The sequence below is a fragment of the Oncorhynchus gorbuscha genome, unplaced genomic scaffold (genome assembly GCF_021184085.1).
Source record: "Oncorhynchus gorbuscha isolate QuinsamMale2020 ecotype Even-year unplaced genomic scaffold, OgorEven_v1.0 Un_scaffold_2384, whole genome shotgun sequence".
Classification (NCBI taxonomy): Eukaryota; Metazoa; Chordata; class Actinopteri; order Salmoniformes; family Salmonidae; genus Oncorhynchus; species Oncorhynchus gorbuscha.
This window is the reverse complement of record NW_025746913.1, coordinates 3,061-25,813: the sequence shown is the minus strand read 5'-3', so window position 1 is coordinate 25,813 and position 22,753 is coordinate 3,061. Positions and strand designations below refer to the sequence as shown.

Here is a 22,753-nt window from a genome sequence, read left to right as displayed (position 1 = left end):
CGCACCTGTATAAGACTCCAGTCAAGATGCAAGATGCAAAGTTTCACATTGATTGCGGCGTTATAAAGGACTGTAGACACGATAACTTTTATCATACAAGCTTCAATGACATAAAATCAACAGCTAAAATAAGCACTCAGTTGTATGGAGCGCGAGGACTATTCTGTGATAGGCCATCGAGAAGCGACCTGATGCTGGAAGCACCGGTGTTGCATTCTTATCTGTGAGGATGGGCGAGCTACTCAACCACAGCGGGATTTTGGCATTGAACAGGACTTTAATGGATGATGACAAATTCAGCAGTCTGGAGGATATTGACGTGACCGCGGACGGCACTCCGATTCTAAGGATAATCATCTCCGTTGTTTACTCCATTGTTTGCGCGGTAGGGTTAATTGGGAACTTGTTAGTCTTTTTCCTAATGAGGTTAAAACAGGGCCGGAAGAAATCGAGTATTAACTTTTTCATCATCAACTTGGCAGTGACGGACTTCCAGTTTGTGTTGACTCTGCCGTTCTGGGCAGTGGACACCGCGCTCGACTTCAGCTGGCCGTTTGGAGACGCCATGTGTAAAATCATCCTTTCCGTAACAGTTATGAACATGTACGCTAGCGTGTTCTTTCTGACTGCTATGAGTGTGACCAGATACTGGTCTGTCGCCTCGGCTCTGAAGAACCGGTCGAGACAGAGGTCGTGTTCGGTGAAATTGGTGTGCGCGGTGCTGTGGGTCTCCGCAACCATTGCCACAGCACCCACTACCATTTTCTCCTCAGTGACCATAGTGGCCGGGGAGAAGCTCTGCCTCATCAGGTTCCCCGAGGGACATGACTGGCTCGCGCTCTATCATCTCCAAAAATCATCATAGCGTTCGTCATACCCATGCTGATAGTGTCCGTCTGCTATCTGATGCTCTTACGGTTTATCCGTCTGAGGAGCATGAACAACAACCACCCCAAAAGGAGGTCGAGGGTGACCAAATCTGTCACCATCGTCGTCCTCTCCTTCTTTCTTTGCTGGATGCCAAATCACGCCATCACATTCTGGGGTGTATTGGTGAAATTTAACGCTGTCAATTGGGATAAATCCTACTATTTGGTCCACACCTATGTATTCCCGGTGACTGTGTGCCTCGCGCATGCCAATAGCTGCTTGAACCCAGTTCTGTATTGTCTCATGCGACGAGAATTCAGAAAGATGCTGAAGGATTTGTTTTGGAGAATTTCCTCACCAGCCATCTCCAAAGCCTGTACAATACGTACGTTTACGGGGACGTGCAACACACGTGTAACACACGACGACAACCAAGGGGTTATTCCCTTGAATGTTCTAGACACCACACAATGTCCACTATCCTTTATTGACCGACCGGATCTTCCCGCAATACCGGGTCTACCCGGAATGGCACCTGAAGATTCACAGTGCATCCACCAGACATAATTCACTTTGTGAAACGACTTGCTGTAATTACGCATGCATTTTGGAACTATAAATGACAGAGTTCTTGAGTTCCCAATGTGGTCATTACCCACGAGGCACAAATTGCGCAGAGTAGGCCAACGGAGTGAAAAGCTGTATTTACGGAAATTTGGTGCGTCCCTGGCACGCACTGGAATGGGTAGGACATGTACTTGGTAAACTTTGCGCGCAATGATTACATGTTGATTTTAAGAAAGAGAGTCACAAATGTAGAGTACACCGAAGTCCATATTCCCTGTGGATGTTATGCCCTGTGTTGGAATGTTGAGATGTTTCTTCTGTCTTCCATTCAAGCTCACACATTGCCATTCAGAGACAATGCACACATTTTTGGGACATGAAAATGGAAATAAATGTGATCTTATTAATATGTTATCAGTGCTTCTGTTGTGGTATCTGGATATATGGCTGAATGTAAAAGGGTCATTGCAATGTATGTGAAATAAAGAGAATATCAATTAAGCATCTTGGTCGATTGATATATTCAGACAATATGTTGTGTGGGTCAATTAGCTAGATATCAATTACTAAAACTCATTAGATGTCGAGAAATAGTCGATTGAAGATATTCAATGCGTTATTGGAGATTACTTAATGCGTAAGGCCGCACAAGTTGAGCTGTAACTGCTACGATATAATGGATTGCAAGTAGACAGTACTTTATAAATAAAGATACGCATATTTGAATGTGTATTTTCTTCGTTCATATAGAGAGTTTGAGAAGGTTGCCAACTCCGGAAGCAGGCCTACGTTTATCTACTTCATTTGACCGAGATTACACTTTCAGAAATCCTAATGACACTCACATCTATTCATATTAAGAAATCGACCGGCCCGGACCAATGTAACATTTATTTTCCCCAAATTGGTGCAGATATCTTTGCTGTCCTTCTCACGCATATATTCAATCTTTAATTGGCGAGTGATACGATTACAAAAGTCTGGAAAGCAGCTTACGTCACCCTTATACATCTTGGTCGATTGATCTATTCAGGCAATGTGTTGTGCGGGTCAATTGGATAACGTTGGATAACTATAGTCCCGTTTGTAAACTGTCTGCACTGGAAACATCTTTGGAAAAGCTGGTTGAACTCACAGTTGAAAGACTTTCTGTATAATATCTCATTTGATCTAAATTCCAGTCGGGTTTTAGAGCCAAGTACAATTACTGCAGTAACTAAGGTTGTAGGTGATGTCCTAGATGCTCAGGACAAGAAACATCACTGTGTTTAATTTTTTATTGACTTATCAAAGGCCTTTGTTGACCAATCCCTGACAAAAAAAGGTTGGTTTAAGTGTTGAAGCATTGGATTGGTTCCAAAACGACCTTTCTGACAGCATACAGTGTGTAGCACAGAGGGTGATACATCTGAGCTTCAAAGGATCCTTTTTTACAATGCATATAAATGATACAGCGAAGACCGTATGCTGATGACATAATTATTTATTCTTGTACATCTTGAAGGCTTTTCAGGATTTACAGTTGGCTTTTGATGCGGTTTGAATTTAAACTTGTGCAAGGAAATGGTTTTCTCTTTGAAAGGAAACACATGGAGTCACTTGCACATTTCAACTCTAAAAAGTCAGGAAACTGATAACCTATAAGTATCTTGGGAATTGGTTAGAAGAAAAGCTGAATTTTAAACAGCACATTGATAACTTCACCAGAGAACTGAAGTTGAAATTGGGTTTTTCTTTTAGGAACAAAACTTGTTTTTCAATGTTAGTCAGAAAGGATCTTGTTCAAAGCACTTTGTTATCGGTGCTAGATTATAGTGCCTATATGCAGGCCTTAGCAAGTACCTGAACTCTGGACACAGTGTATCATGGTGCTTTTAAGATGTACCATGCTGTGACCATGCTTCCCTGTCATAAAGGACGCCATCTCCTCCTGTCCCTCAGTAATCCACTGACGGTAGTGTCACCATCCTGGTGAACTCCTCGTAGTGCACGTTGCCATTAGACTTCACGTTGGCTTCTCTGAACAGCTCGTCCACTGCAAAGTTTAGAGGGGAAACAACTTCATGTTAATTCGCTGATCTGGGACCAACAACAAGTATGTCAGCAGGTAGAAACGTAAAAATTAACTCCATTCAAATGATGTGTTTTATCATTTGCAAATTTACACAAGAATCAGTTAATGTATGTGTTGACACATTTGGTGTTTGGTATTTTATTAGGATCCCCATTAGATGTTGCAAAAGCAGCAGCTACTCTTCCTGGGGTTCAACACAAAACATGAAACATAACACAGAATGACATAATACAGAACATCATTAGACAAGAACAGCTCAAGGACAGAACTACATACATTTTAAAAAGGCACCACGTAGCCTCCATGTCAATACACACAAACTATCTAGGTCAAATAGGGAGAGGCGTTGTGCCACAAATTGTTGCTTTATCTGTTTTTTGAAACCAGGCTTGCTTTTTATTTGAGCAATATGAGATGGAAGTTCCATGCAATAGGGGCTCTATATAAAACTGTACATTTTCTTGAATTTGTTCTGGATTTGGGGACTATGAAAAGACCCCTGGTGGCATAAGTGCGTGCATCAGAGCAGTGTGTAAGTTGACTATGCAAACAATTTGGGATTTTCAACACATGAATGTTTCTTATAAAAAGAAGTGATGCAGTCAGTCTCTCCCCAACTCTTAGCCAAGAGAGACTGGCATAGTATTTATATCAGCCCTTTGATTACAATTTAGATCAAAACATGCCGCTCTGTTCTGGGCCAGCTGCAGCTGAACTAGGTATTTCCTTGCAGCACTGGACCACACATCTGGACAATAATCAAGATTAGACAAAACTAGAGCCTGCAGAAAGAGGATGACTTGACCCACTGGGACAGATAGCAATTCAATTTCTCTTGGAGTCACTTGGGGCATCACAACAGTCTAAAGTGGCCTTGTTTCTGCACTCATTTAACCCTTTACACTCCTGTGAATTGGCCTATGGATAGGGCCACATAATTAAAAAATGTACCCCTTTTTCGTTATATCCAATTGGTAGTTACAATCTTGTCTCATTGCTGCAAATCCCCAATGGACTCGGGAGGGGCGAAGGTCGAGAGCCACGCGTCCTCCGTAACATGACCTGCCAAGCCGCCACTGCTTCTTGACACACTGCTTGCTTAACCCGGAAGCCAGCCGCACCAATGTGTCAGAGCCCGGCCCGCCACAAGGAGTCGATAGAGCACAATGAGAAATCCCCCTCCAGCTAAACCCTCCCCTAACCCGGACGATGCTGGGCCAATTGTGCGCTGCAACATGGGGTTCCCGGTTACATCCGCCTGTGACACAGCCTGGGATGGAACTGGTTAGGGCTACCTTGACATGTTTCTTACAGAAGAAATATGAAAAGAATATGCATTTGCATGGTACAAATTGAAAGGGAACAGTTTAGAGATCGTTAGACCAACAGGTGAGGACAACGGTTTCCCTGACAAGACTGAATCCAAGCACTTGATTTTATGTGGATTTTACATTATGTACTTTTTTGCCACATTTGTTCATAAGAAAATGTGAAAATACTCTGGATACATTCAGTAACATGATAATATTCCTGTAAAATGTGTTGTAGTTGCAACACAAGACAGAACAATAAGAGGTTTGAGAGAGAGGTGTAACTGCTCTCCAAAGTGTGCACATTTCCTAAGAAATGTCAATGCACTTTATGACTCAAAGAAAAGGCTTCAACTGTAAGATGCCTTTTTGAGCTCCTAGCTGTGCCGTTGAGGAATTAGAGCGAGGACACGTGTAGTTATTTTGTTTGGAACACAACCCTGCATCCCTGCAATCACACAATTACGGTTGTTGTTTAAGCAATCCAAGAACGGTCCTTTATGAAAATCGCAATCTGGGTCAGATGGGAATCATGTGAAAGCTTGTTCTATTGCCAACATGACAAGCTAAGTAATAAAATATGACATGAAAGTGTTAGGATTTCACATTGCAATTTAGGGAAACGTATCGTACATTTGGCGCGGTACAAGCGTAAAGCGTAAAGGGTACAAGCGTAAAGGGTTAAAAGAGCTGAACTGATAAACTAATACCAGGTAAAGTTATACCAGTTATATTTGACGTTTTTGTTTTTGTTTACCTCTACCATCTGTTCAGATCAGTGCAGATGATGTATAAGAGATTGTAAGAAGGAGCCAATTCAGACTGTTGAGCTGCACTTTCAGGGCCAGTTTCCCGGACCCAGATTAAGCCTACCTACTGCTCCTGCATTAAACGGCATTTTCAATAGAGGCTCCATTAGGCATTATATCTAGTCCTGTCTTAATCCACGACAGCTAAAACCCCTAGTGATAGAAACACATTGTAGGCTACCTTCTTTATCAGTCAGCTTCTCTCCTAGCTTGGTGAGCTTGGCCCGGAGCTCCGAGGCCAGGATGTAGCCCTTCTTCTGCTTGTCCGTCATCCTCATGGCCTCCAGGATCTCCGCCTTGGGGTCCTCCTGCTGGATCTGCCGGTGCATCATGGTCAGGAAGGTGGAGAAGTCTAGCTCGCCCTTCTTTTCTGGAGAAGGACGGATATTAGTAGAACTAATCACCTGCAAAGGGCACCATTGATCCAAAATAGGCCTAAATGCTGCTGTTAAAGTGACTGGTTATCTGCTACATGGCCGACTTGTATATTTCCATACAACTGTACAGAGCATGGTTGGTTATTCCTTACTTCAATAAAATAACTTGTTAGGGTAGTGGAGTGTGTCAATATGGCTGCATTTACACAGACAGCCCAATTCTGATGTCCTTCTGTAGCTCAGTTGGTAGAGCATGGCGCTTGTAACGCCAGGGTAGTGGAGTGTGTCAATATGGCTGCATTTACACAGACAGCCCAATTCTGATATTGTTCCCACTAATGGATCTTTGACCAATCACATCAGATCTTTTCACATCTTTTTCAGCGCTGATCAGATTGGTAAAAAAAAGTGAAAAAATATCAGAATTGGGCTGTCTGTTTAATGTGTAAAATAATGAACTGCAAATGGGAATGAAGTTCAGAGTAACAGAGCAGGCAAAATTTTTGACTCTCAGAAAAACATTCTGTTCAATATTGTAAATCGGGAAGTTGGGGATTGATGGGAAAAAATCCTGTTGAGTCAAACGTGTTCTAGCCTTTTTCACATTACCAAATCAGTTAATTGGTTTGAATATTTCTCAGTACTTCCCCCAGGTTAAAAATTTCAGTGCAGCAATTATGAAGAGCTGAGAGAAGATACATATTTTTTTAATGTAATAAATGTAATTGGAACAAGCTTGGGACAGATTTCAGCTAACGTGTAGGTTACACTCAATGTGACAACTTCTCCCTCTACTCATCCCCCAAGTAGCAGCTTGCCTGCCTACTAAATAATTTACAGCCAAAGCCTCACTACGATTCATAAACAGTATGGCTAGATCAACAGGTGTCTAGAGCCGCCTCAATATTCTAATGTCTTCCGCTTCCCTGCTTGTTCCCTTCATCTGCCCTGCCCTTTAAACAGGCCATGGTGAAGGAGAGGAAGTCCCTTTAGAACCCTCAAACTCAACCAGTTCCACTGTGGTTTTTTTAATCATTGCCATTTAATCAGGGACTGATTTAGACCTGGAACACCAGGTGGGCAATTAATTATCAGGTAGAACAGAAAACCCATCAGGCTCCGGACCTCGTAGGGTAAGAGTTGAATACCCCTGCTATAGACTACTGAGATGCCCCCAGGGTAAGTCACTCTACACCAGGGCTCTCCCAACCTTGTTCCTGAAGAGCTACTCTTCACTCCAACCCCAGTTGTAACTAACCTGATTCAGCTTATTAACTAGCTAATTATTAGAATCAGGTGCGCTAGATTAGGTTTGGTGTGAAAACCTACAGGACCGTAGCTCTCCAGATACAGGGTTGGAGAGACTTGCTGTAGACTATTGACATTCCCCCCAGGGTAGGTCACTCTCGACCAGGGTTACTCAACTCTTAACCTACCCAGTCCGGAGCCTGCTGGTTTTCTGCTTTACCTGATTAGAGGGGAACAATGAAAAAATGCAGTGGAGCGGGCTTTGAGGTCCAGAGTTGAGTTTGAGGGCTATAGACCAGTGGTTCCTAAACTTTTTATAGTCCTGTACCCCTTCAAACATTCAACCTCCAGCTGCGTACCCCCTCTAGCACCAGGGTCAGTGCATTCTCAAATGTTGTATGTTGCCATCATTGTAAGCCTGCCACACACCCACTATAAGATACATTTATTAAACCACAGAATGGGTGTGAGTTTTTGTCACAACCCGGTTAATGGGAAGTGACAAAGAGCTCTTATAGGACCAGGGCACATATAATAAATCATTTGATCTTTATTTAACCATCTTACATATAACACCTTATTTGTTCATTGACAATTGTGAATAACTCACAACAGGTTAATGAGAAGGGTGTGCTTGAAAGGATGCACCTAACTCTGCAATGTTGGGTTGTATTAGAGAGAGTCTCAGTCTAAAATACTTTTCCACATACAGTCTCTGCCTGTATTTAGTTTTCATGCTAGTGAGGGCTGAGAATCCACTCTTACATAGGTACGTGGTTGCAAAGGGCATCAGTGTCTTAACAGCGTGATTTGCCAAGGCAGGATACTCTGAGCGCAGCCCAATCCAGAAATCTGGCAGTGGCTTCTGATGAAATAACATTTTCACAGAACCGCTTGTTGCAATTTCAATGAGGCTCTCTTGTTCAGACATCGGTATGTGGACTGGAGGCAGGGCATGAAATGGTTAACGAATCTTTTTTAATCTTCCCGCACATTGAATATAGTTGCGGAGAGTCCCTATAATCCTAGATTCAGATGATTAAAACGAGAAAAAACATCACCCAGATAGGCCAGCCGTGTGAGAAACTCATGCAAGCGGTCAGACAAGGGAATAAACTTTAATCTTGTCTCTCAATTTAAAAAAAGTGTCAATACTTTGTCCCTTGATAACCAGCGCACTTCTGTATGTTGTAAAAGCGTTACATGGTCACTGCCCATATCATTGCATAGTGCAGAAAATACATGAGAGTTCAAGGGCCCTTGATTTAACAAAGTTAACCATTTTCACTGTAGTGTCCAAAAAGTATTTCCAGCTGTCAGGCATTCCCTTGGCAGCAAGAGCCTCTCGGTGGATGCTGCAGTGTACTCCAGTGGCGTTGGGAGCAACTACTTACACGCGCGTTACCCACTCCACTATGTCTCCCTGTCAGTACAGATATCAACACATCTTGACCACCAAAGTCCATTTTATGTCACAAGGCTGTCCAATACTTTAAAAACATCCTCTCCTGTTGTCCTGGTTTCCAGTGGTTTGCAGAAGAGGATGTCTTCCTTAATTGACCCCCCATAAACACAACGGACATATGCCAGGCCCGCCACTGGCTTGTATGCGAAGCAGTAATTGTTTCAAAACATCTCCTGCCATGTCACTGATGCATCGTGAAACGGTGTTGTTTGATGAAGACATTGTCTGTATAGTTTTTTGGGCCTATTGTCCCAGTCATATCCGCGGCAGAAGGAAGAATTAACTCCTCCACAATAGTATGGGGCTTGCCTGTCCAAGCCACTCAGTAGCTCACCATATAAGACACTTCTAGCTCTTTCTTATTAATGGTATCTGTTGCTTTTATACATGTCTTACTACTTGAAAGTCCTCTTAATTCTCGCTCAAAAAACTCCTGTTGCTTATTTTTCAAATTGGCATGTTTTGTTTCTAAATGTCTACGCAAGAGTGAAGTTTTCATCGAGTTGTGAGAAAGTACTTTTTCACATATAACACACTGTGACTGAGGAAAGGCACTACTCCCAATATAAGTGAACCCCAAATCAATGTAGTTCTCGTCATATTTGCGCCTCTTCGATGGTCCAACGTCCCTGTCTGTTGTTCGGTGCTTTCCCGGCTAAGGTTCACAAGTGTCAGTGTCCATGCTAGCTGGTCTAACAACAAATGTAGAATTACTGATGCTAGCTGGTCTAACAACAAATGTAGAATTACTGATGCTAGCTGGTCTAACAACAAATGTAGAATTACTGATGCTAGCTGGTCTAACAACAAATGTAGAATTACTGATGCTAGCTGGTCTAACAACAAATGTAGAATTACTGATGCTAGCTGGTCTAACAACAAATGTAGAATTACTGATGCTAGCATTGGATGTGCTCGTGGAAGCAGAACAACTTGTGTCGTCGACAGGTGCAGGTGCAGTACTGCTGGTAGTAGCAGTACAACCAGTAGAGCTGGTATGTGTCTATGGACGCAGGCCGTACTTTCTTTTGTCCATTAATCCATTTTCGAGCAAACAGAATGAGCAGTAGCTACATACGGACTGTTAGTGGAATTCCTGCAAGAGAGTAACGGTTAATGTGATTGGATAACGGTTAATGTGATTGGATAACGGTTAATGTGATTGGATGTTAATTATTTGACAAGGCTACCTGTATTTGACATTGTGTTGTTATTTCGCTGAACACTAGATGGTTTAATTTTATTTTTGGCAGTGAAACGAGGCTACTCAAAAAAAAACTCACCCAAATGTATATCCCTGTTGGAAAATCTAAATGGACTGTTTGAAAATGTGCTAATTAATTTGGCGTACCCTTGACGTCATTGCACGTACCCTTGGGGGGTTTGAAAATACCTGCCCTAGACTACTGAGATGCCCCCAGGGTAAGTCACTCTAGACTACTGAGATGTCCCCAGGGTCAGTCACTCTAGACTACTGAGATGCCCCCAGGGTCAGTCACTCTAGACTACTGAGATGCCCCCAGGGTGAGTCACTCTAGACTACTGAGATGCCCCCAGGGTGAGTCACTCTAGACTACTGAGATGTCCCCCAGGGTCAGTCTAGACTACTGAGATGTCCCCAGGGTGAGTCACTCTAGACTACTGAGATGTCCCCAGGGTGAGTCACTCTAGACTACTGAGATGTCCCCAGGGTGAGTCACTCTAGACTACTGAGATGTCCCCAGGGTCAGTCACTCTAGACTACTGAGATGCCCCCAGGGTCAGTCACTCTAGACTACTGAGATGTCCCCAGGGTCAGTCACTCTAGACTACTGAGATGTCCCCAGGGTCAGTCACTCTAGACTACTGAGATGCCCCCAGGGTCAGTCAATCTAGACTACTGAGATGTCCCCAGGGTCAGTCAATCTAGACTACTGAGATGCCCCCAGGGTAAGTCACTCTAGACTACTGAGATGCCCCCAGGGTCAGTCATTAGACTACTGAGATGTCCCCAGGGTCAGTCATTAGACTACTGAGATGCCCTCAGGGTCAGTCACTCTAGACTACTGAGATGCCCTCAGGGTCAGTCACTCTAGACTACTGAGATGCCCCCAGGGTCAGTCATTAGACTACTGGGATGCCCCCAGGGTCAGTCATTAGACTACTGAGATGCCCCCAGGGTCAGTCACTCTAGACTACTGAGATGCCCCCAGGGTCAGTCATTAGACTACTGGGATGCCCCCAGGGTCAGTCACTCTAGACTACTGAGATGCCCCCAGGGTCAGTCATTAGACTACTGAGATGTCCCCCAGGGTCAGTCATTAAACTACTGAGATGTCCCCCAGGGTCAGTCACTCTAGACTACTGAGATGCCCCCCAGGGTAAGTCTAGACTACTGAGATGTCCCCCAGGGTCAGTCTAGACTACTGAGATGCCCCCAGGGTCAGTCACTACTGAGATGCCCCCAGGGTCACTCTAGACTACTGAGATGCCCCCAGGGTCAGTCACTCTAGACTACTGAGATGCCCCCAGGGTCAGTCACTCTAGACTACTGAGATGTCCCCCAGGGTCAGTCTAGACTACTGAGATGTCCCCAGGGTAAATCACTCTAGACTACTGAGATGTCCCCAGGGTAAATCACTCTAGACTACTGAGATGTCCCCAGGGTAAATCACTCTAGACTACTGAGATGTCCCCAGGGTAAATCACTCTAGACTACTGAGATGTCCCCAGGGTAAATCACTCTAGACTACTGAGATGTCCCCAGGGTAAGTCAGTCTAGACTACTGAGATGTCCCCAGGGTAAGTCATTAAACTACTGAGATGCCCCCAGGGTCAGTCATTAAACTACTGAGATGTCCCCCAGGGTCAGCCATCAAACTACTGAGATGTCCACCAGGGTTAGTCATTAAACTACTGAGATGTCCCCCAGGGTCAGTCACTCTAGACTACTGAGATGTCCCCAGGGTCAGTCACTCTAGACTACTGAGATGTCCCCAGGGTCAGTCATTAGACTACTGAGATGCCCCCAGGGTCAGTCATTAAACTACTGAGATGTCCCCCAGGGTCAGTCACTACTGAGATGCCCCAGGGTCAGTCACTCTAGACTACTGAGATGTCCCCAGGGTCAGTCTAGACTAGACTGAGATGCCCCCAGGGTCAGTCACTCTAGACTACTGAGATGTCCCCCAGGGACTACTGAGATGTCAGGTCAGGTTGGTAGACTAAGATCCCCCAGTCTAGACTACTGAGATGTCCCCAGGGTCAGTCACTCTAGACTACTGAGATGTCCCCCAGGGTCAGTCACTCTAGACTACTGAGATGTCCCCAGGGTCAGTCAGTCTAGACTACTGAGATGCCCCCAGGGTCAGTCACTCTAGACTACTGGGTCACTCTAGACTACTGAGATGCCCCCAGGGTCAGTCACTCTAGACTACTGAGATGCCCCCAGGGTCAGTCACTCTAGACTACTGAGATGTCCCCAGGGTCAGTCATTAGACTACTGAGATGCCCCCAGGGTCAGTCACTCTAGACTACTGAGATGCCCCCAGGGTCAGTCACTCTAGACTACTGGGATGTCCCCAGGGTCAGTCACTCTAGACTACTGAGATGTCCCCAGGGTCAGTCACTCTAGACTACTGAGATGCCCCCAGGTCAGTCATTAGACTACTGAGATGCCCCCAGGGTCAGTCACTCTAGACTACTGAGATGCCCCCAGGGTCAGTCACTCTAGACTACTGAGATGTCCCCAGGGTCAGTCACTCTAGACTACTGAGATGCCCCCAGGGTCAGTCATTAAACTACTGGGATGTCCCCCAGGGTCAGTCATTAGACTACTGAGATGTCCCCAGGGTCAGTCCCCAGGGTCAGTCTAGACTACTGAGATGCCCCCAGGGTCAGTCATTAGACTACTGGGATGTCCCCAGGTCAGTCAGTGCCCCAGGGTCAGTCTAGACTACTGAGATGTCCCCCAGGGTCAGTCACTCAGTAGACTACTGAGATGTCCCCAGGGTCAGTCAGTCAGGTTAGACTACTGAGATGCCCCCAGGGTCAGTCAATCTAGACTACTGAGATGTCCCCAGGGTCAGTCACTCATTAGACTACTGAGATGTCCCCCAGGGTCAGTCACTTAGACTACTGAGATGCCCCCAGGGTCAGTCACTCTAGACTACTGAGATGTCCCCAGGGTCAGTCACTAGACTACTGAGATGTCCCCAGGGTCTCAGTCACTCTAGACTACTGAGATGTCCCCAGGGTCAGTCACTCTAGACTACTGAGATGTCCCCCAGGGTCAGTCACTCTAGACTACTGAGATGTCCCCAGGGTCAGTCACTCTAGACTACTGAGATGTCCCCAGGGTCAGGACTCTGAGATGTCCCCAGGGTCAGTCACTCTAGACTACTGAGATGTCCCCAGGGTAAGTCAGTCTAGACTACTGAGATGTCCCCAGGGTAAGTCATTAAACTACTGAGATGTCCCCCAGGGTCCGTCATTAAACTACTGAGATGTCCCCCAGGGTCAGTCTAGACTACTGAGATGCCCCCAGGGTCAGTCATTAAACTACTGAGATGTCCCCAGGGTCAGTCATCAAACTACTGAGATGTCCCCAGGGTTAGTCATTAAACTACTGAGATGTCCCCCAGGGTCAGTCTAGACTACTGAGATGCCCCCAGGGTCAGTCATTAAACTACTGAGATGTCCCCCAGGGTCAGTCTAGACTACTGAGATGCCCCCAGGGTCAGTCATTAAACTACTGAGATGTCCCCCAGGGTCAGTCTAGACTACTGAGATGCCCCCAGGGTCAGTCATTAAACTACTGAGATGTCCCCCAGGGTCACTCTAGACTACTGAGATGCCCCCAGGGTCAGTCATTAAACTACTGAGATGTCCCCCAGGGTCAATCTAGACTACTGAGATGTCCCCCAGGGTCACTCTAGACTACTGAGATGTCCCCAGGGTCAGTCAGTCTAGACTACTGAGATGCCCCCAGGGTAAGTCACTGTAGACTACTGAGATGCCCCCCAGGGTAAGTCAGTCTAGACTACTGAGATGTCCCCAGGGTAAGTGAGGGGCCCTTGATGGCGTACCTATCTTGTGGACCTGCAGGTGTCGGTCGATCTCACCGAAGGTGGGACTCGTCCCCAGACAGCGCATAACTGTGATCAGGTCCTTGGCTTCAATCTTCCTTGCGCTTCTTGTCGCAAGGAGAAACATTCCTTGAACTCTACAGGGAGAGGAAAAACAGGCAAATAATGTACTGATGTGCTGGGTGAAAAGAAACTAAAAACAAATCATGATAATCCATTCTAAAAACAGTGAATATTACAATGTTTCTCCTCTCCAAGGAGGCAATTAAAATCTTAGTCTCACAAGTGTAGAGAAATAAGTAAATCATACTTTTAACCTCAATTGGGACCATTTTCTAAAATGCCCTTTTTAAAATGCCATTGCTTTCAAAGTTTGTCACAACATTTTACTCTACTGTTCAATATCAATTTATTGAAAAATAATGACATTTATGTCCCATGTGACCTCCCACACAACAAAAGAAAAGCTAGCAAACAAAATAGCACACCTTACCGTTGATCTGAGTTCCTGACAGGAATTTAGCCTGAGGAAAAACACAATACACCATGAATTGGCCTAAACATGTACAGAAATGAGTAAACAAAACAATTCAATTGTTTTTTCTTACCATGTCTGTAGTCAGAGATCTCTCTTCCTGGAATACCAATGGATTACCTTACCCGTCTCCACACCCATCTGCCTGCCGGTTCAAAGTCCACCACAGAGTACATGTTATTTAATACCGGTTGCTGTGGAAACTGAGATAGTGGATCCAAGGTATCATATTATCCTCTCCTTTCTCTTCTATCAAATACTTGTGATACTAGTCACTACCTTATTATCTGATATGACAACCAGGATATGTTAAACTGCACAGCGTGGCCATTAGCAGACAAGTCACAGTATATTAAAATAATAGTTTAATTACAAAAGTAAAATTCTTCTTTAACATAAGTAACTTTGTTTATATTAAAAGTAGGCGTAAGTATGATTGATCTTGCTCAACTAATAGAACTCCCCGTTTCAATTCAATACCATTTTATGTCTAGTGAAAGGACAGATGACAGGATAGTGATGACACTGAATAATATATACATTTCCTGAGGTAGCTGCAATATATAACATTACCACTAGAGGACACTGTCTATCAATCCAGCCATGTACTAATACTTCATATAATAATTTGGTATGTGTATACCCCACTACATCTGGCGTGTACTCTGAATTCCACTCAGTTGGTAGAGCATGGTGCTTAGAGCATGGTGCTTGCAGTGCCAGGTTTGTGGGTTCGATTCCCACGGGGGACCAGTATGCTCACTACTGTAAGTCGCTCTGGGTCAGAGCATCGGCTAAATGACTGAAATGTCAAATGTAAATCTGCTATAGGAGACATATGACCTACTTCATTATGGAGTAACCTTGATGATGATGTCTGTTATATAGTATATGCAAGTACAATTAAGCATGTCTTCAAAGTTCATAAACACAATATACGCAAAGTGGAGTAAAAACGTTTATTACTAAAAATATCTGATATTGAATTGTTCAAACAACTTACTTGAAGCAATACAATGATGTTCAAGTACACCCAACACTGACCTTTCTTTGAGTTCATTTTTTTGTCTCATTTTAAATTAATACTGTAACATTGCATACTGTAAGATGGTCATACTGTAGACTTGTGGATGGGGGAGTGGTGGGGTGCAACTGTAGAAAACTGTGCTCGATCCACACTCCATGTGGCGCTTGCTGATGATGTCATTCTGGAGCGGATAGACCATTTATCTGTAGCAGGATGCAAGATATTGATGGAATCCATTCAGTCAGTATTAGTCCATTCCACAGGAGGCTGGTGATGGGAGGACGGCTCATAAGAACTTTCCTTACTCCATGCAAACCTAACCTGGGTAACTAATTGTTAACCACAAACTAGCATCATCATACTGACACCCAGGCTAACACAAACTAGCATCATCATACTGGCACCCAGGCTAACACAAACTAGTATTATCATTCTGGCACCCAGGCTAACACAAACTAGCATCATCATACTGGCACCCAGGCTAACACAAACTAGTATCATCATACTGACACCCAGGCTAACACAAACTAGTATCATCATACTGGACACTAACACGAGCATCATCATACTGGCACCCAGGCTAACACAAACTAGTATCATCATACTGACTGGCACCCAGGCTAACACAAACTAGTATCATACTGACACCCAGGCTAACACAAACTAGTATCTTACGACACTCACCTGTTGTCACTCCTATCAGTGGCTGTCCTTAACGTGTAATGTGTAGTAGGACCAGGGCATGGTGACAGGTGACCGGGTATTTCTTACGCAGCACCGGGTCGCTCCACAGCCAGGCCATTGGCCACCAGGAACATGGTGACAGAGAAGCTGGCGAACAGAAAGAGGCCATTGGCGTCTGGGACAGAGCCCTTATGCCGCTGGTGGATCACCGTGGCTACCATAGCTAGGAAGGTGAGGAGGAAGAGTTGGAAGATCTGACCCTCTGTGACCAAGTACCTGAGAGGGTGTGAGAGGGACAGAAGTGAGAGCTGCAGTCAAGATACTTTCACTTTCTAGAAGGAAATACTTAGAGTTGAGCCATGCTTCACACAGTGAAATGTCCCCTACTTCAGGTACTTTCAGTACGACATAAATCAGAGTACATCTATCCCATAATGGAGTACATTTATCAATTAGAATTCAGCAAACCTCTATGACAGTGATAATCAACTAGATTCAGCCGCAGGCCAATTTCTTTCTTGAGCAGATGGTCAGAGGACCGGAACATAATTACAAATCATTTGTAGACTGCAAATTGATTGCAAGAAGCCCAAACAGATATTTCAAAAACTTGCTTAGATTTGTATACAATCACACATATCTTGCTACAAATTTCCCAAATTAAAATCACTTGGAGGTGAATTGCTGGTGTTTTTACAGTCTTATATGTCTAATAAAAATAAAATGTTTTTAAAAAGTTTTACAAATCTTTGCTCAGAAAACATTTCTCAAGTCAAAAGAAGGAAGTAATGAGGGGCTGACCAATAGTAGAGGGCACTGGGTCCGAGTATCAGCCAACCCAACACAAACTAGCATCATCATAATAGAAGGAAGTAATGAGGGGACTGACCAATAGTAGAGGGCACTGGGTCCGAGGAGCAGCCAACCAGACACAAACTAGCATCATCATAATAGAAGGAAGTAATGAGGGGACTGACCAATAGTAGAGGGGCACTGGGTCCGAGTATCAGCCAACCAACACAAACTAGCATCACCATGATAGAAGGAAGTAATGAGGGGACTGACCAATAGTAGAGGGCACTGGGTCCGAGTATCAGCCAACCCAACACAAACTAGCATCACCATGATAGAAGGAAGTAATGAGGGAACTGACAAATAGTAGAGGGCACTGGGTCCGAGGAGCAGCCAACCAGACACAAACTAGCATCATCATAATAGAAGGAAGTAATGAGGGGACTGACCAATAGTAGAGGGCACTGGGTCCGAGTAGCAGCCAACCAGACAGGGGCATCGTCTTCTCCTCTTTGACGTGAGTAAAGCAGCCAGTGAAGTAGAGGAAGAGGATTATGAAGAAAGGAATATACCTGGAGGTAGAGAGAAGGAGAGAACTCAGTTGAAAACTAGTTCATGTCAACTTATTACAAACTCATTGCAAATACTGAACAGTGGTCACTTTAAAAATGTTTCCATACTGTTTACCCACTTCATATGTATATAGTGTATTCTAGTCAAGACTCATCCTATAGAACTGCTGCTGTACACACCTTTTCTAGCCACATACTGTCCATAATGTCATTGTTTATCCATGCCATTATATACATACATATTTATATTCCAGACTCTGATATTGCTTGTTCTAATATTTCTTAATAACTTTGACATTTTTATTATTTTATTATTATTTTTATTAGTTATGACTGTAAGCAGAAGAGAATATTCCATTAAAAGCGATGACCACATACCACATCAAATGTCCCAGTTGTTCATCATAAAAATAAAGAAGCTCAAACGAATCAATCTAAAATAAATCAAATAAGAAACATGTTCAAACAATATCAACAGCATTTTTGTTGTTGGTTGATATGAAACAGCATACATTTCAGCTCTATCAGGCACCATGCTCATTCATCCTGGTTAACCCAGAACTAGAATCTTCCGGAATTTGGTCATATTGTATCGGAAGGAGTTGGGTGAAAAGCAGAAGACGTTTCCATCCCGTATGGACTAACAAAGTATATCTTCTCTAATAAAAAGGTGTAGCCTACCAGTGTAGCAGGTTTGAGGTCTTTGATGATGGGGTTCTCTCTGACAGACAGGTGGAGCTGGTAGCCACTCAGCAGCAGACGATGGTTGATGGAGTCGCCCACCAGGTGGATGCTGGCGCCCATCACTAAGGTGATGATGCTCAGGTACACAGCGGAGCGAGGCAGGGCCCTGGGACTCCTCTCAATCAGCTGCTCAGAGGGACGAGAGCACACACACATTAACAGGCATAAACACACACACACACACACACACACACACACACACACACACACACACACACACACACACACACACACACACACACACACACACACACACACAGGCACACAAACACACACACACACAGACATGTAAACACACACACACACACAACAGGCATGTAAACACACACGAACAGACATATAAACACACACACACACAGTAGCAGGCATGTAAACACACACGCACACACACACACAGTAACAGACATGTAAACACACAAACACACATTAACAGACATGTAAACACACACACATTAACAGACATGTAACACACACACACAGTAACAGACATGTAAACACACACACATTAACAGACACGTAAACACACACACACAACACGTAAACACACACACATTAACAGACATGTAAACACACACACACACACACGTAAACACACACGTAAACACACACACACACGTAAACACACACACACACACTAACAGGCATGTTAACACACACACACATTAACACACACACACACACACATTAACAGGCAAGTAAACACACACAGTCAGTGTGCATGCACACACATGCACTTAGTATAGCATGTGAGCATCACAAATTAATCGGATTAATTTATTCCATATTGAAAAGCGATTATTTTGGACACATTTCATTGTCACTGTAGCTTATAGGGCAACTGCAATTGTGAACAAACGGTATCAACCAGCCTTGCAGTTTGTGTTTGGTGGTTCCAGACAGTCACCCACCTTGAGCAGTAGGAATGGCGTGATGACATTGTAGGCCATGTGAAAGTAGTCTCCGGCACTGGGCTTGTTCAGGGGGAACCAGTCCAGAGGGAGAATGATCTGAATTAAATCATGGATACAACACAGGGTTGCATTCATAGCATAGACTTCAATGCTGCTATAACAAAGGCTATTTGTTTGTTACACTTTGATATTTACTCAAATATATTATTGTAGCAGGGTAGTTCCACGCCAGAACAGCCCGGAAATATTTTAGGTATCACAGATTTTTATGGCAATTCTCACTTAGACACTTAATTGGAAGGAAGTATGATATAGACATGCTTTTTACATTTGCGTCACAATGTTTTTTTTCTTTGAAAGTCATGTTGAAAGTGCCTCCTGTAAGAACCTATGATCCATGAACAGTAGGTGATCCAGACATCTCAGTGCCATTGACACCTCTAGCACTGAGATGCAGAGCCTTAGACCGCTGCCCCACTCGGGAGACCAATTGCCAGAACAACCTGAGATACCCACATTTTTTCATGCTGTCGTGGTATGGAATCTCTCAGCAGGTTGTCCATACCATTACAAATGGGCCCTCCAGTCCTTGAGTGCCTGATTGGTGGCACAGTTTTGCCCTAGACCCAGCTAACACACCTGACTCCAATAATCAACTAATCATGATCTTCAGTTTAGAATGAGATTTGATTAATCAGCTGTGTTTGCTCGGGATGGAGAAAAGAGTGACACCAATCAGGCCCTGGAGGACTGGAGTTGCCCAGGCCTGCCTTATAGTGTGCCTTAAAATATGGAATATGCCTTGAATATTCATTTATTCAACATAAAACATTAATACTTCAATGTACCTTTTTGATGTAGCATATTTTTAGACATTGTTTGGAACAATATACTCTTAAAACAGGTTATAGTTCTAGAGTGGCTCTCTGGTACTTTAGAAGATATGACCCATTTATAAAAGACATAGGTCTTCAATAAATCATAGCCCTCATTGAGGATTGCACATTCAGCAAATCACCAGCAGAGGGAGTTCCATTTGAATCAATTTTCCCATTCACTATGTTGGTCGTGGTAATAAAATGAATCTTAACTTCAAAATTAGCAGACAACCAACTCTGGAAATGTGATGTACTTATAGAGTATATTATTACAACCAATGTCTTTCAATGAGGAAAATCAAAAAGGATACTTATGAGTTTTATGTTGAATAAATTAATGTGACAAATTGAATTTCAGAACTTAAACATTCTCCGTATTAGTGATAGGGGCTATAAAAAATATCACAATATTATTGTGGGCAATATATCAATACTTTGATTACAAGTATAGATTTTTAAAAATGTAAAAATCTAATTCACCAAAACTCATCCTATAGCTTGTTCTCCATCTTTTTAAATAGTGAGCCAACATGTTTTCAGCACTTATTTCCATGACTGATAAAAACTCATTTTCCCATGTTCTCTCATCTCTCCACAGCAGACATAGTGTATCAAATAGCAGAATCGTGAGAATCGTAATACATATCGTATCGGCACCTAAGCATGGTGATGATAACGTATTGTGAGGTCCCTGGTAATTCCCTACTCCACACACTACATGTTTTATTTAACCTTTATTTAACTAAGCAACTCAGTTAAGAACTAAATCTTATTTACAATGACGGCCTACCCCTGCCAAACCCTCCCCTAACCCGGACGACACTGGGCCAATTGTGCGCCGCCCTATGGGACTCCCAATCACGGCCGATTGTGATACAGCCTGGAATCAAACCAGGGTCTCTAATGACACCTCTAGCACTGAGATGCAGAGCCTTAGACCACTGCGCCACTCGGGAGCCCAAATGCCAGAACAACCTGAGATACTCAACATGTTTTCAAGCTGTCCTGGTATGGAATCTCTCAGCAGGTTGTCCATACCATTACAATGGGCCTTCCAAAGTCCAGTATCCAGTTTTGTACTGTGAGATAGAACCACAGGTCAAAGTGGAACTGTGGCCTCTTCATTGATGACCCTTTTGGCTTGGACTCTGGTTGGCTTTAGAGAAAGACACATTATGAAGTATGAATTCCAACTCCAAAACAACATTATACAGAATGACAATGTATGAAGAAGACATTAGCCAATATGTAGAAACACAACAGTGCTGTGGTAGGCCTACACCTATATAAATACACATGAATAACATTGTCATTATCTTTCTGTTCATGTAGCCTACTGTATTATTCATCACTATTATTGTGTTGTTGGCCTTGATCTACCTCCGAGGTTAACGCCAGTGGACGAGGTCATGTAAATAAATAAGATGCATGTTATTCAGTGGGCTGTTTGCCAGTCTATACACAGTCCAATGCATTCCTTGTACAGGCCCCATGTGTTCCTAACTCTCTGCAAATAATGGGCAATATAAAAGCCAATATACACTGTATTGTATAGCTGTGCTTGACAACCTTCACAGCAGCCATCATTTGAAAGCATTACAGGCTGACAACTTCCCTGTCCTTGGTCACATGACACTGACCATGAGCACATTCCAAGGCAAGAAGAACTTCAGCCAGCAAGCACAGGCAATAACTAACCTAGTTTAGAATATAAGGGGCAGTTTTGAGTGGCAGACTGATATGCCTTTACAGTATATTTCTACTGACACTGTCTGACAGTAGCCTAGCGGACTAAACTCCACGGTGAAGGAGGATTTCTGATAGACTTCAACAGAGTGGACCCGAGACCAGGCTTTGTGGAATCCAGCTCTGACTAGATCAATTCGCCTTAGGTCAATACTAACATTAATTTAAATTATGAAACGCTCACCTTGTACACATGTTTAAAAGCACCCGAAGCTTTTGGGACAAATAAAAACACTCGTGGGCCAAGTCGCCAGTTGGAGAACCCTGTCTTACAGCAATGAACAAACAGGCGGTGGTTGTATTTGAATGAACTATTATTGAAACGGTAACGTGATAACAATAGCTTAACAGTCCGCTAACAGTAGCCTAGTCTTTATAGTTTACGTTTCGTTGATAGACAAATGCCTGAGACACTTCGGCTTATCAGGGAGACTATTCGACATGCACGGTGCCTTCCAAATACTTGCCGATGATATAAACACGTTAGTCACAAGTAAACTGTTCAAACCTGGGGTTTGTTGACGACCGAGGTGCATTGCCTTGACGTTTCCGTGCCGCAGCTTGCATTCTCTTCCCGATGTCCTCCAATCCTGCAACGAAAATACGCCACTTATTTTTTTTCTTTGCTGTGGTTTTTTGGCGGTTGGCATCCAACCTTATGGTGCATTACCGCCACCTACTGTACTGGAGTGTGGCCCAAAGACAGATACTATTGTAAATCTTACCTGCCATGTCCCGTTTTCCTTTAAAAATAAGATAACAAAATATTTGGGACTGTATCTAATGACGTTCGACTCAATATCCTCTTTAAACTCATTTCCTGTATCCCCTTCTCCTCAAACTGGATGTCAGTCTCTCTCATTCCCTCTGATACTACCCACACTGTGTCAGTACATGCCCCACGGTCTCTATTTCCTGGCAATATTCACACTCTCCTGTTGGCTGCTTTCCTATCCCATTTAGAGTCTTATTCAACCAGCTGTGTTCCAGCCTTCGTCTTGTAAAAATAGCCTCGTCTGGGCCCGGATGTGCAGTGCTGTGGGCCCCCTATGTAATTTGAATACTGCCCCACCATGCC

At 43.7% G+C, this 22,753-nt stretch overlaps 3 pseudogenes; 1 reads left to right on the top strand and 2 right to left on the bottom strand.

Moving 5' to 3' along the window:
- Window positions 1–1,645, top strand: LOC124025722 (annotated as a pseudogene).
- Window positions 1,646–2,902: 1,257 nt separating this feature from the next.
- On the bottom strand, window positions 2,903–14,349 carry LOC124025720 (annotated as a pseudogene).
- Window positions 14,350–15,280: 931 nt separating this feature from the next.
- Window positions 15,281–22,514, bottom strand: LOC124025721 (annotated as a pseudogene).
- Between the last annotated feature and the right edge of the window lie 239 nt (window positions 22,515–22,753).